Source organism: Pteropus medius, unplaced genomic scaffold (genome assembly GCF_902729225.1).
Source record: "Pteropus medius unplaced genomic scaffold, Ma_sr-lr_union100, whole genome shotgun sequence".
Lineage (NCBI taxonomy): Eukaryota > Metazoa > Chordata > Mammalia > Chiroptera > Pteropodidae > Pteropus > Pteropus medius.
The window spans coordinates 2,714,092-2,725,874 of record NW_024355008.1 but is presented as its reverse complement, the minus strand read 5'-3'; the positions used below and the strand labels follow the sequence as shown (position 1 = coordinate 2,725,874).

At 33.0% G+C, this 11,783-nt stretch overlaps 1 pseudogene; it reads right to left on the bottom strand.

The window, feature by feature from the left end:
* Positions 1 to 176: 176 nt before the first annotated feature.
* On the bottom strand, positions 177 to 295 carry LOC120598258 (uncharacterized; annotated as a pseudogene).
* Between the last annotated feature and the right edge of the window lie 11,488 nt (positions 296 to 11,783).

Below are 11,783 nucleotides of genomic sequence, written 5' to 3'. Positions count from 1 at the left end.
TCAGTTCATAAATCAGTTGCTGTTATTTGATGTTACTGTTATTCCATTTCTTTCTATCTGTCTTTCTATCTATCTATCTATCTATCTATCTATCTATCTATCTGAGGCAACCCTGACAACCCTCACAGATTGCAAGGACCTTGTCAGCTTACAATCCCTTATTTTTTTATTTTTTATGCCTACAGCACCTGGTCTTCCTAGGTGGTCTCCCATTCAAGTGCTAACCAGGCCCGATCCTCCTTAGCTTCCGAGATCAGACGGGATCCAGCTTGTTCAGGGTGGCATGGCCGTAGACTAAGTTATTCCATTTTTAAAAGGAAGCATAATTGAACACATTAAAAAATAACCATTGAGGGAACACATAATAAACTTTCTCTTAAACATAATCTGTGAAATTTAGTGTGACTAACTGCCAACTTCGTATAATTTAAATGTGTATAATTACATAAATTACATGTGGAAACAAGTGTTAAGTTTCCAAAAATTCAGTTTTATATTACCATGGGAGAAAAGTCTATAACAGTTCCTTTTTAGAAACACATTTGTTTTATTGTCATTTATATTATTTTCCCCCAAACTATGTGGGTATCCCCTAGTTAAATTTACTTGTTACTACTGCTGCTAAGCAATTTGAGTCATTGCTGTTAGTCACTGAAATGTATGTATTGTCGAGAGAAATGAATTAACTAATCCTCTAACATGGGCTTTAATTCGTCTTATTAAAAGCCAGTGGCTGTTTACAGAATTTCACAAGATAACCTAAGCTGCTGGACTTAGAGCTAATCCAAATTTTCAGTATCTTTTTTTTTTTTAATAGCATTGATGTAAACTATCTGTACATGATGCTTCTCGCTTATGATTCTTCTTTTCAAACCTGTCATCTCCTTGGAGGTTCCTAAACAGGGGTTTCACATCTTCTGTTTGGAACATGTATGATAAAAGCCTTTTGTCTTCCCTGGTCCTATTAATTTATCAGTTGTAGTTTGTAGAGGCTTGTAGAGCAAAGATGCAGAGACAACTTCCTTATTTCTTTAATCATTTTAAATATATCATGCTTATTTTATAGTCTATTACCTGAAGTTTTGAAGTTTAGTATTTTAAAATTTGAAGTTTATTGGATTTTTCCTTAAGAATTTTATAAATTTTAGAGTATGAGCTCATCTCTAATAGAGCTTTTGGGGATCCTGTGCCACCCATGTAGGTTGAAGGTAAGTCCTTCCAGATTAGTTTTATGTTTGCTTCTCAGACTATGGTTTCCCAGACCAACAACTGTAAATTTGAATTTTAGACCACTGGGACGGCAAGCCTATTGTTCTAAATCTTCAAGGGAGGCATTTTGCCCACCTACAACCCAACCTGGGACAGACAAATACCCTTGTCTCCCATCTACCACAAGGCTACTACGGTTTTAATTCAGTTTCCTCTTATTTGGGGACCCTAGGACATTCAGCATGATTTTCAAAAGAGTTTGATGTATCTTATCAAGCAGAGATTTTCAGATATTTTAGTCTCTTCTACATTCTAGAAACCAAATAATGTTTTGTTAAATATTTTTCCCCTCTGGTTACTTTATTTCTGAAAGTTTTATTTCTACCTTTAATATCTCTCATTCTCTTTTTTCTCTCTGTTAACCTTCTGAGAGTTTCCCAGCCTGATCTTTTAACTGTTTTTATTCAATATTCTATTAAATTCATTTTTAAAATTATACTAACATTTTTACTTGGTTCTTCATAAGTGCTTATTTCTGCTCTATTCCATTCATCTTCTCTCTTACTGTGTCTATTCTGTGTGCTCTGCTAAAAAAATTACTATAAATATACTGCAACTTTACTATTCTACCATTGATGGATGTTTGGGTTATTTTCAGTTTGGGGTTATCAAGAAAAATGCTGCAAGGACCATTTTTATCTTCTTAGTATATATGAGCATGCATTTCTTTTGGATCTATAGCTAAGAGTGGTATTTTAGTCTTATTACCTAATTTTAGCCATTCTGAGATGTATGTGCTTAGTTTGGTTTTAATTTTCATTTCCCAGATGACTAATAAAGTTTAACAGCTTTTCACATATTTATTGGTCATTTATGTACCCTTTTCGTGAGGTAATTGTTTTTTAATATTTACTTTTTAATTTCATTAAAAATGAATTTTGTGAATATAACCCATTTGTCACTATGTTTTGCAAATTCCATCACCCATTTTACAGCTTGTCTTTTCATTCTCTTAATGGTATCTTTTAATGAGTGTAAGTCTTTAATTTTAATGTCCAATTACAAATTTCTGCCCTTTGACAATCCTTGCCTGCCCAAAGCTCATTATATTTCCCTATTTTTATTTTAAAAATTTTATATTTTGACTTTTATATTTAGATCTATAATCCACCTGAAATAGAGGTATAGAGGTCAAACTTTTTTTATACAAGTATATAGATTTCCAATTGTGCACACATAAATTTTTGAATTCCCTGATTTTTCTCCATTGCTCAGTAGTACCATCTTTGTCATAAATCAAGGGTACATGCATGTGTAAGTTTCTTTCTGAACTCTGTTCTGTCTCTTTGCTCTATTTTTGTATCCTTGCACCAATTCCTTGCGATACCAGATTTAGTGTTTGCAAGACATATTAAATCCTTGCAGCAATTAGGACTACCCTGTCCTAATAACTGTAGGTTTTTAATTTTGATATTGATAGAGTAAGTCTTCCCGCTTCGTTCTTACATCATATTGTATTGGATGTTTTTCCCCTGTAAATTTTAGAATCAGCTTAGTAATTTCTATAATAAAAACCTGCTGGGATTTGGAATTCCATTGAATTTATAAATCAGTTTGGAGAAAACTGGTATCTTTATAATACTGAATTTTCATTCCATGAACATTGTATAAATTTCTTCATTTAAGTCATCCTTAATATTTCACAATGTTTTACAGTTTGTTTAAATTTCATTAGATTCTTTGTTTTTATGCAATTGTGAATAGTATTTTTAAATTTTTCAATTATTATTGGTATATAAAAATACAAAACACTTCTCTATACTAAAGGTACTTTCTTCATTTGATAAAAGAAGTCTACAAAAACTTACAGCAAAACAGTCTAAATGGTGAAATGTTTAAAATTTTATGAGATTGAAAATAAGCCATCTAACAACCTTGCTAAATTTCCTTATAGTTTGGATTATCTATATACCTAATTATGTCATCTGCAAATAATGCAATTTTACTTCTTCTATTCCAATTCTAGCTTGCTTCATTGCCCTGTGTAGGACTTCTAGTACAGTGTTAAATAGATGTAATAGTTGGCTTGCTTGTATTTTTTCTAATCTCAGAGTGAAAATCAGATTCACATGGTGGGGTAGGTAGCTTCAGGATGGGGGCTTATTGCCAGAAAAACAACTATTTGGTTAGAGGTTGGCACTATTAGTCCCACCTCCCAGGCTCCAGGGGAGGGGAGCGAGGCTGGCAATTGAGTTCAGTCAGTGTGGCCATTAATTCATTAATTATGCCCATGTAATAATACCTCAATGAGAACTTAAAGAGGCTCAGAGAATTTCCTGGTTGGTGAATATATTGATGTACCGGTGGGGTGGCACATACTCTGACTCCACAGAGACAGAAGCTTCTGCTCTTAGTTAAAGCCTGGATAAGTGTGGTTGAGAGGTAGGAGCTCCCTTCTTCCACCCTGTGCCCATTTGTGGAACAGAGGCTCTAAATTGGGCAAAGTGAGCTGAGGCCCTGACAATCCTTGTTTCTGTTCATATTTGGTGGTTCTATACCAGGAGAAGCAAACTGAGAGGACCTCAGGCTGCTGCCATCCCTTCTGCAAAGTGACACTCTGCTCAGCTTGCAGAGTAGGGTGTCACTGAGACACCTGCCAATGTCTCCACTTTCAGCCCCACAACCCTGGCTCAGAGGCTGTGCCTGGAGGGAGGAGCAGACTGCAAAATAGAGAACTCCTACTAATCTCTTCCCAAAGGACTGACTTTATTTGCAACAGAGCCTGAAGACGTTGAAACCTAAGGGGCGCACACAAGCACAGTGGAGGTTAAGGTGAGAGGCAATTGGGAGGAGGTTCAAGATACAGGATAAATTGTAGGGCTGGTAGTTTGTAGGTGGTAACTATGGAATAAGACAGCTGGGAGGAATCAGAACAAATATTGACCTCAGAAATTATTCTTTCAAAGGGACCACAATGTGACTAGATTGACTAGTTTGCAGAGTAATTTATTAATGATCTAATCCCAGGATATTATTCAAAACAATTTAACAAGTGGCCAGCAATTAGTGGTATTTAACAGCTAGGTGTGATCATGTAAAGAAGAATAGAGCACTACCAAATTCACTGTCATCCCAAAGTGACTATGGGCATACTTAAAGTTGCTCCATCCTGGGGAAACATCAAAGGCTTAGACAATAGGAGATGAAATAGGAGATGAAATAAAATAATCCAGCCTGTCACTAAACAAATAAGCAAATAACAATACCCAGGCCATAGGAGGGAGAAGGTCAAGGGACCAGTACCCATCATTGCTAATACTTATTATCTAAACTGTCCAATTTCCAACAAAAAATATCATAAAGCATTTAAAGAGACAAGAAAGTATGCCCCATACATTGGGGGGAAAAAAGTAAGCAACAGAAATCGCCTGTGAGAGTAACCAGATGTCAGATTTATCAGTAAGTGACTTCAAAATAACCATTATAAATATGTTCACAGAACTAAAGAATACCATTGCTTTAGTCTGAGCTACCATAACAAAATACCACAGGCTGAGTGGCTTAAACAGCAGAAATTTATATCTCACAGTTCTGAGGCTGAGAACTCCAAAATCAAGGTGCTGGCAAGGTAGGGTTTATTCTGAGGCCTCTTCTCTTGGCCTGTAGGTAGCCACCATTTTGCTGTGTGTTCATGTGACCTCTTCTTCGTGCATACATAATGAAAAAGAGAGAACACTCTGGGGTCTCGTAAGGACAATAATTCTATCTGATCAGGACTTACCTGGATGACCTCATTTAACTTTACTTCCTTAAAGGCCCATCTCCAAATACAGACAAACTGGAAGTTAGGGATTCAATATATGAATTGCAAAGGACGGTGTGGTGGACACAGATATACCATAACAACCGTGACTTAAACGAGTAAAGGAAGGTATAACAAAGTCTCATTAAATAGAGTGTCAATAAAGTAAAACACACACACACACACACACACACACACACACACACCCCCAACTAACCAACCAACAAATGGAAAATTATGAGTTGAAAAGTAAAATAAATAAAAAATTTCTTAGGGAGGTTAAACAGATTTGAACTGGTAGAAGAAAAAATAAGTGAATTTCAAGATTGATTGACAGATTATACAAACCAAAGAACAGAGAGGAAAAAAAATGAAGAAAGATGAAGAGAGCCTCAGAGAAACAAACCCAAATGAGTATAAATACAAAAAGATTCACAAACAGACTCGTAATAGTTAAAAGGCTGAAAGTCAAAGACAAGGAGAAAATTGTAAAAGTAACAGAGAAAAACAATTTGTTGCTTAACAAAAGAACCCCAATAAGATTGACAGATTTCTCAACAGAAACAATGGCAGGCAGAAAGCAGGAGGGTAAAATATGCAAAGTGCTCAAAGAAGTAAATGTATATCAAGAATCTTATAGCCAGCAAAGTGATTTTTCAAAAGTGAGGTGAAATGAAGACTCTACCAGGTAAACAAAAACTTGGAGAATTTGTTGCTAGCAGACCTGCCTTACAAGAAATACTTTAAGCTGGAAGGAAATTCTTTAATTCTTTAAGCTGAAAGCAATTTAACTCTAATGGTAATTCAAATTCACATGAAAGAACAGAGCACCAGTAAAAGTAGTCATAAAATTATAACAGGTTATATGTATAATTTTTCTCCTTTATATCTTGATTTAATAAGCAATTGTATAAAATAATACAGATATAATGTATTATTGAGCCAAGAACATGGTTATGTGATATAAGTATAATATATATGCCAATAATAGCACAAAGGAGGTGGGTAGTAGTGAAGCTGTATTGGGCTAAGGAAATAGCTATAGATGACAAATAATTATAATAATGTATTGTTGGGGTCGTAACAATAATAGATGTAACATGTATAATAATACCACAAAAAGGGGAAAAGGAATAGAGCTATATAGGAATAATTTTTTTAATTAATTAAATATTTTATGGTAAAATCCAGTAAGTTCCAGCTATACACTTTAACAGTAAGGCATATATGTTTACACTGTGTGTTCACCTCCCATAGTTGGATTTCTTTCTGTCACCACATATTTGACCCCCTTTACCTAATCTGCTTCCCCACTCCGCTTTCCCCCTACCCTCTGGCAGAATAATCTTTCTAGATATAATGAATTAAGCCAGGATAAATCTGAGGCTGATTTGATCAGTTAAAATGTATATGGTAAATCCTAGAGCAATCACTTAAAGTGTAGTGAAAAAAAAATCATTAAAGAAATTAAAACGTTACATTAGAAAATATTCACTCAATATGAAAAAAGCAGTAAAGAATAGAGGAACAAACTATGATATATAAAAAAATAAAAGTTGCATACAAAAATACAACTGTACCAATAAAATATTAAATGTGAATAGATTAATTAAAAGGCAGGGATTGTTACACTATTGAAAAAAATAAAACCATGATCCAACTATATGTTGTTTATACTTTAGATTCATAGATACTAGATTAAAAGTTAAAGGATGAAAAGGATAATCATGCAAACAGCAACCCCAAGAAAGCTGGAGTGGCTATATTAATTATCCAACAACATAGGCATTAAAACAAACAAAATGTTACTGATGGTAAAGAGGGCTTTGGGCTTAATTTGCTGCTTGCTTCTAATTACTGCAATGCAGGTAAGGCTTACCGACTTCACATTTCTAATGTAGGCACTTAGGCTGTGTCTAAGCTCAGCTTTAATAGCATTCTGCAAGTTTGGATATGGTTTTCCTTCACTGTTATTTAAAATATTTTCTAATTTTCATTATAATTTCTGCTTTGATACATTTTATTCTAGAAGAGTATCGCTCTATTTCTAAAAATATAATTTTTTTGGTTATTTTGTTATTTTCAATATAATACTGTGGTCAGAAAGATATTTTGTGTATTTCTAATCTGTGAAATTTGCTGAGGGTTGTTTTATGGACAAGCACACGGTCAATTTTTGTAAATGTTTCATGAGAACTTAAAAATATTCTGCAGTTATGGGTCATTGTTTTAACATGTTAATTAGTTTACTACTTTTTACTTTCGTTGTTCAAATATTCTATACCCTGATTTTTTTGGGTGGGGGGGGTCTTGTTCTAACTTGTTACTAAGAGTAGTTAAACTATCCCTGTATGAATGTGGATTTGCCTATTTCTCCTTTTAATTGCTTTATATATCTTGAAGCTGTTATTAAGTGCATATAATGTAGAATTATCTTCCTGGGAAGTTGAAACTCTTTATCACTATGAAAAGATAAAATGAAGTGACCCTGATAACGCTCCTGGTTTTGTCTACTTTAACTGAAATAAAAATAGCTACATTAGCTTTTTCTGGTATTCATGTGGTACATTTTACCATCCTCATGCTTTCAACTTGTTCATATACTTATATTTAAGGTTTATGTCTTGTATACAGCATATAATTCTTTTTTTAAAAAAATCCAGGATGCCAATCTTTTTCTTTTAATAGGAATATTCACTCCAATTAAAATATATAATTAACATATCTGCATATAAATGTCATTTTACTTTTTTTGTCCTGTCATACATTCCTTTTTCTTTTATGCCTTTTTAAACATTATATTGACATTAACATGCATATTCTTTTAACTATTATTTTAGTAGTTAGCTTAGTTATCACATTAAAGTTCTTGGCACAGTGAATTCTATTTCATGGGCATACACTTCATGAGCTGTAGTGCTGTGTAAGTTCATATACATATCAACCTTATTCAACAGATGTGGAAACAGATAAAAGCAGCAAAATAGTTTATTAACTCCCATACTAATGGTACTTAACATTATACAATCAGGCTTGATGAACCCATTTCCTCAAATATCCTAGTTCCCCTTGAAAACCCTCTATGGATTTTGAGTCATCATCTCCTACTTACCTAAATTGTGGCTGGAAGTTTTTCTTAAACGTTAAAGGTTATCCTGTATATATTTGTCAAAAATTTTTTTTTGAGGAGGTTGCTCTTCAGCATTTACCATTCTTCCAGGTATCTATGTCTACAACCCCTGGTCATCTGGATACTTCTATTTCTTCCATCATCAGTTCAGCCACTGAATTTCTTAGCAATGTCTTTGACCTGTTACTTTATTCCATTACTGCTAGTTAACATATACTCATACTTACATATACTCATATCTTGGTTTCTTAGCTTCCATGCTTGCCCTATTGACCTTTCTGTCTTACACACATTACTTCCAGATTAGTATTTGAAACTATCCTTCATCTTGAAGCTCCCTGGTTTTCTAATGGCTCTATGTATATAGCAAACAAACCAGAATAGAAATGAAAGTAACTTTATATGTGACAAGAGGTGGCTTTTATGTTAATTCTCCATTTCGGCATGGCGGCCATTTTCTCCTCAAACTGGTCCTTTGAGAATATAACTACACTTAAGTCCTGCTTGGAGAAATTTGCTGTTTTATATATACATATATGTATATATACACACACAGCATTATACTAGTGTTAATATTTGGGTAGTTTTGAGTATCATTTATATTTATGAAGAGAGGTACCTTGTGAATCTAAGTCAAACCTTGCTCACACCTTTATTTTTTAAAAATAAATTTTATTCTTTTAAAGAGCAGTTTTAGGTTCATAGCAAAACTGAGTGGAATAGTAGAGTTCCCATATACTCTATGTCTCCATAATATAACTTTTCATTCTCAATTGCACCTTTGGTTAATTTGCATTAATCATTTGCAAATATTTCAATATCTAATTAGTACTTGCATTCTTTCAATGTCGCTTTCTTTGCATTACTTAAGTATTCTGCTTGTTTTGATCTTTTCCTTATAGTCAAGGTATAATAGATTATATATTCTCTATATATTGTATAGAAAGTTTTATTTTCAGTTATGGTTATATGTGTAAATTCAGTTTCCTATTCAAGTTTCATATCAACGATGATTACGCTATGAAATTCTAAAAGTAGGACTAAAATTAAAATTAACTCCAGATGTACAACTAGCATAAAGACAATGCTAGATTCTCAGTGAAATTTATTAGTGGTGTATTTGAATGACATATCAATGATACAGATATACAAGAGTTCAGGTAACTCTTCTTGCAGTAGTTATAGTGGTCATCCTTGATATTTACGTAGTATACAACAATTTTTATTTTTTCTAAATATTAAGCAATGTGAATTCAATGGATACTGTAGACAAAATGCTCCCCAAAATTTACTTAAGATATAAAGATTTAGGATAACAGTTTGTATTGTATAAAAAAGTACACAAATACGAATAAAAGTTCTATGTCCATGTGCAATAATTAAGTGGAAGTCTATTGTGTTGTGGCTCAAGACTGTTGGGTCTGTGAAAATTCTCTTATCTCAAGCTTTAGCATGACAGCTAACCTAAAAGTCACCTTATTTAGAGATTCCTCTCTTCCCCATACATTTCTCTAATTACCAAAATAATGTAGAATCCATGCAGTAAATTTATAAAGTATAGTAAAATGAAAAAAAAAAACCCAAAAAACACACACAAAAAAATGAAAAATAATTGTTGCTAACCAACAATGAATTCCTGTGAGGGTGGATGGCTACCTATCACCAGAGATTTTTCATGCAGAAGTTGAATCAAGGGGTTTCCAAAATTTGTCTTCATTGTGGTGATGAACAACTTGGATATTGCTCTTATCTGTAGCAACAGCACTTTCTCCTCAAAGATCTGAAGTTTGGCCTGGGCCTCTCCTCTAAGATGTTAAGTCTTTTCCTTGATCACCTACTTCCTTGGCCCTAAGGGTGGTAGTTTCTTCCTACAGTTGCTGCTTCTGCTATACCTGAGAGTTCTCATGTTTATAATTCTTTTTATTAAAGTTTTCACTCATTGAGTCAATGCTGAAAAAGCCTTTGACAAAATTCCTGATAATACCTATTCCTGATAAAAGCACTTAAGAAAATAGTAATAGGTGATACAATGTTTACCTTGGTACTAAAGCCAGCATCTTATTTAATGGTAAAACAATGAGGACATTTCCACTGAGAACAGAATAAGGCAAGGATGCCCATTATTTCTACTGCTACTCAATATTGTACTAATACTAAAAGAAATATTAGTCAATGTAATTAGGCAAGAAAAATGAATTAGGGGCACAAAAATTAAGGAAGTAAGACCATCTCTAGTTTCAGGTGATATGATATACCTGAAAAAATCTTAAGAGAATCAATGATAAAACTCAAAAAGAAAGAATTTAATAAGATAGCAAGACTTAACACACGGAAAAAGCCTTCATATCTTAAAATAGCCAATAAACAGTAATAGAGAAAACCCCATTTCAAGAACAAAGAAAATTAACATGCTTTAGGAATAAGCTTAACAAGAAATATGCAAAAGCTATATGAGAAAAAATTTAAAAACACTCCTGAAAGAGGCTAAAACAGATTGCTTTCAATTAGGATGAACTTAACATCATAAAGGTATCACTTAACAAATTAGCTCCCAATCTCATAAATCCACAAGAAATGCCTTAAATAGATCAGGAATCTTATTTAAATTCTAAAATGAAACAATACAGCACTAAAAAAACATGGGTGAATTCATCATTAACTTTAGTATAAAAGCTAACCATTAACATAAAATTGAGAAGCTATAAGATTAACAAAGTTTACTGCATAAAAAATGGAAGCTTTCACACAGCAAAAACAAAAAAAAAAACCAAAAAATCAAAAACTATAATCAAAGCCAAGAGACAATATTAGAAATGATCTACACAAAATATTAGAAATGCATAAATTAACTGTATAAAACTATGGTATATTCACACAATGGAGTTCTATGTGGTTGTTATAGGATACAGTGGAAAGTGAAAAAAAGTAAAAGAGAGTAACTATGCTACCTTCCATTAAGAAAAAAGGAGAAATAATAAATACCCATCTATCAAAAAGAAAGAGGATAAATCAGAAACCATAGATTAGCTATAGGTAGGTAATCAGGATAGAAAGGGCAGGAGAAAGAATAAGATAGAAAAGATAGGGAAGAGTGATACATTTTTCTGCAGTTCTAACTTTTGTAACTATGCTAAAATTTCACATCAAAAAATTAACAATGGTCAGGCATTCATTATGAAATACAAATTAACTGATTGCATTACAAATGAGTAACTTAACCATACTGAAAAGGGGAGCAGAGAAAAGAACCTACTTAATTTTCTAACAGAATTTTGATTATGTACTCTAAGACTAAAAAGAAAAGGAACTGTACACTAGATAGTAGTTTGTTTTTAATAGGGAAATACATGAATTAGTAATTCTGAAAAGTACTTCATGTGTATTCTAGAAATGAAGCAAATAAATCAACATATTATGGCTAGTCAAAGTCAGATTACTGTTGGACAAGAGTTACAAATATAGAAAGGAGAAAGACTAGAAGGAACTCTGTTGGTCTGGTATTGGAAGTATCGATATGAACTCATGAAGATACATACATATAGTATACAAATACAAATATACACAGATCTAGAAATACATGTATGCATACATAACATTTTTCTAGCTGTTAAGTAGGTTAGAAACAAGTCCACCTCAGTACCA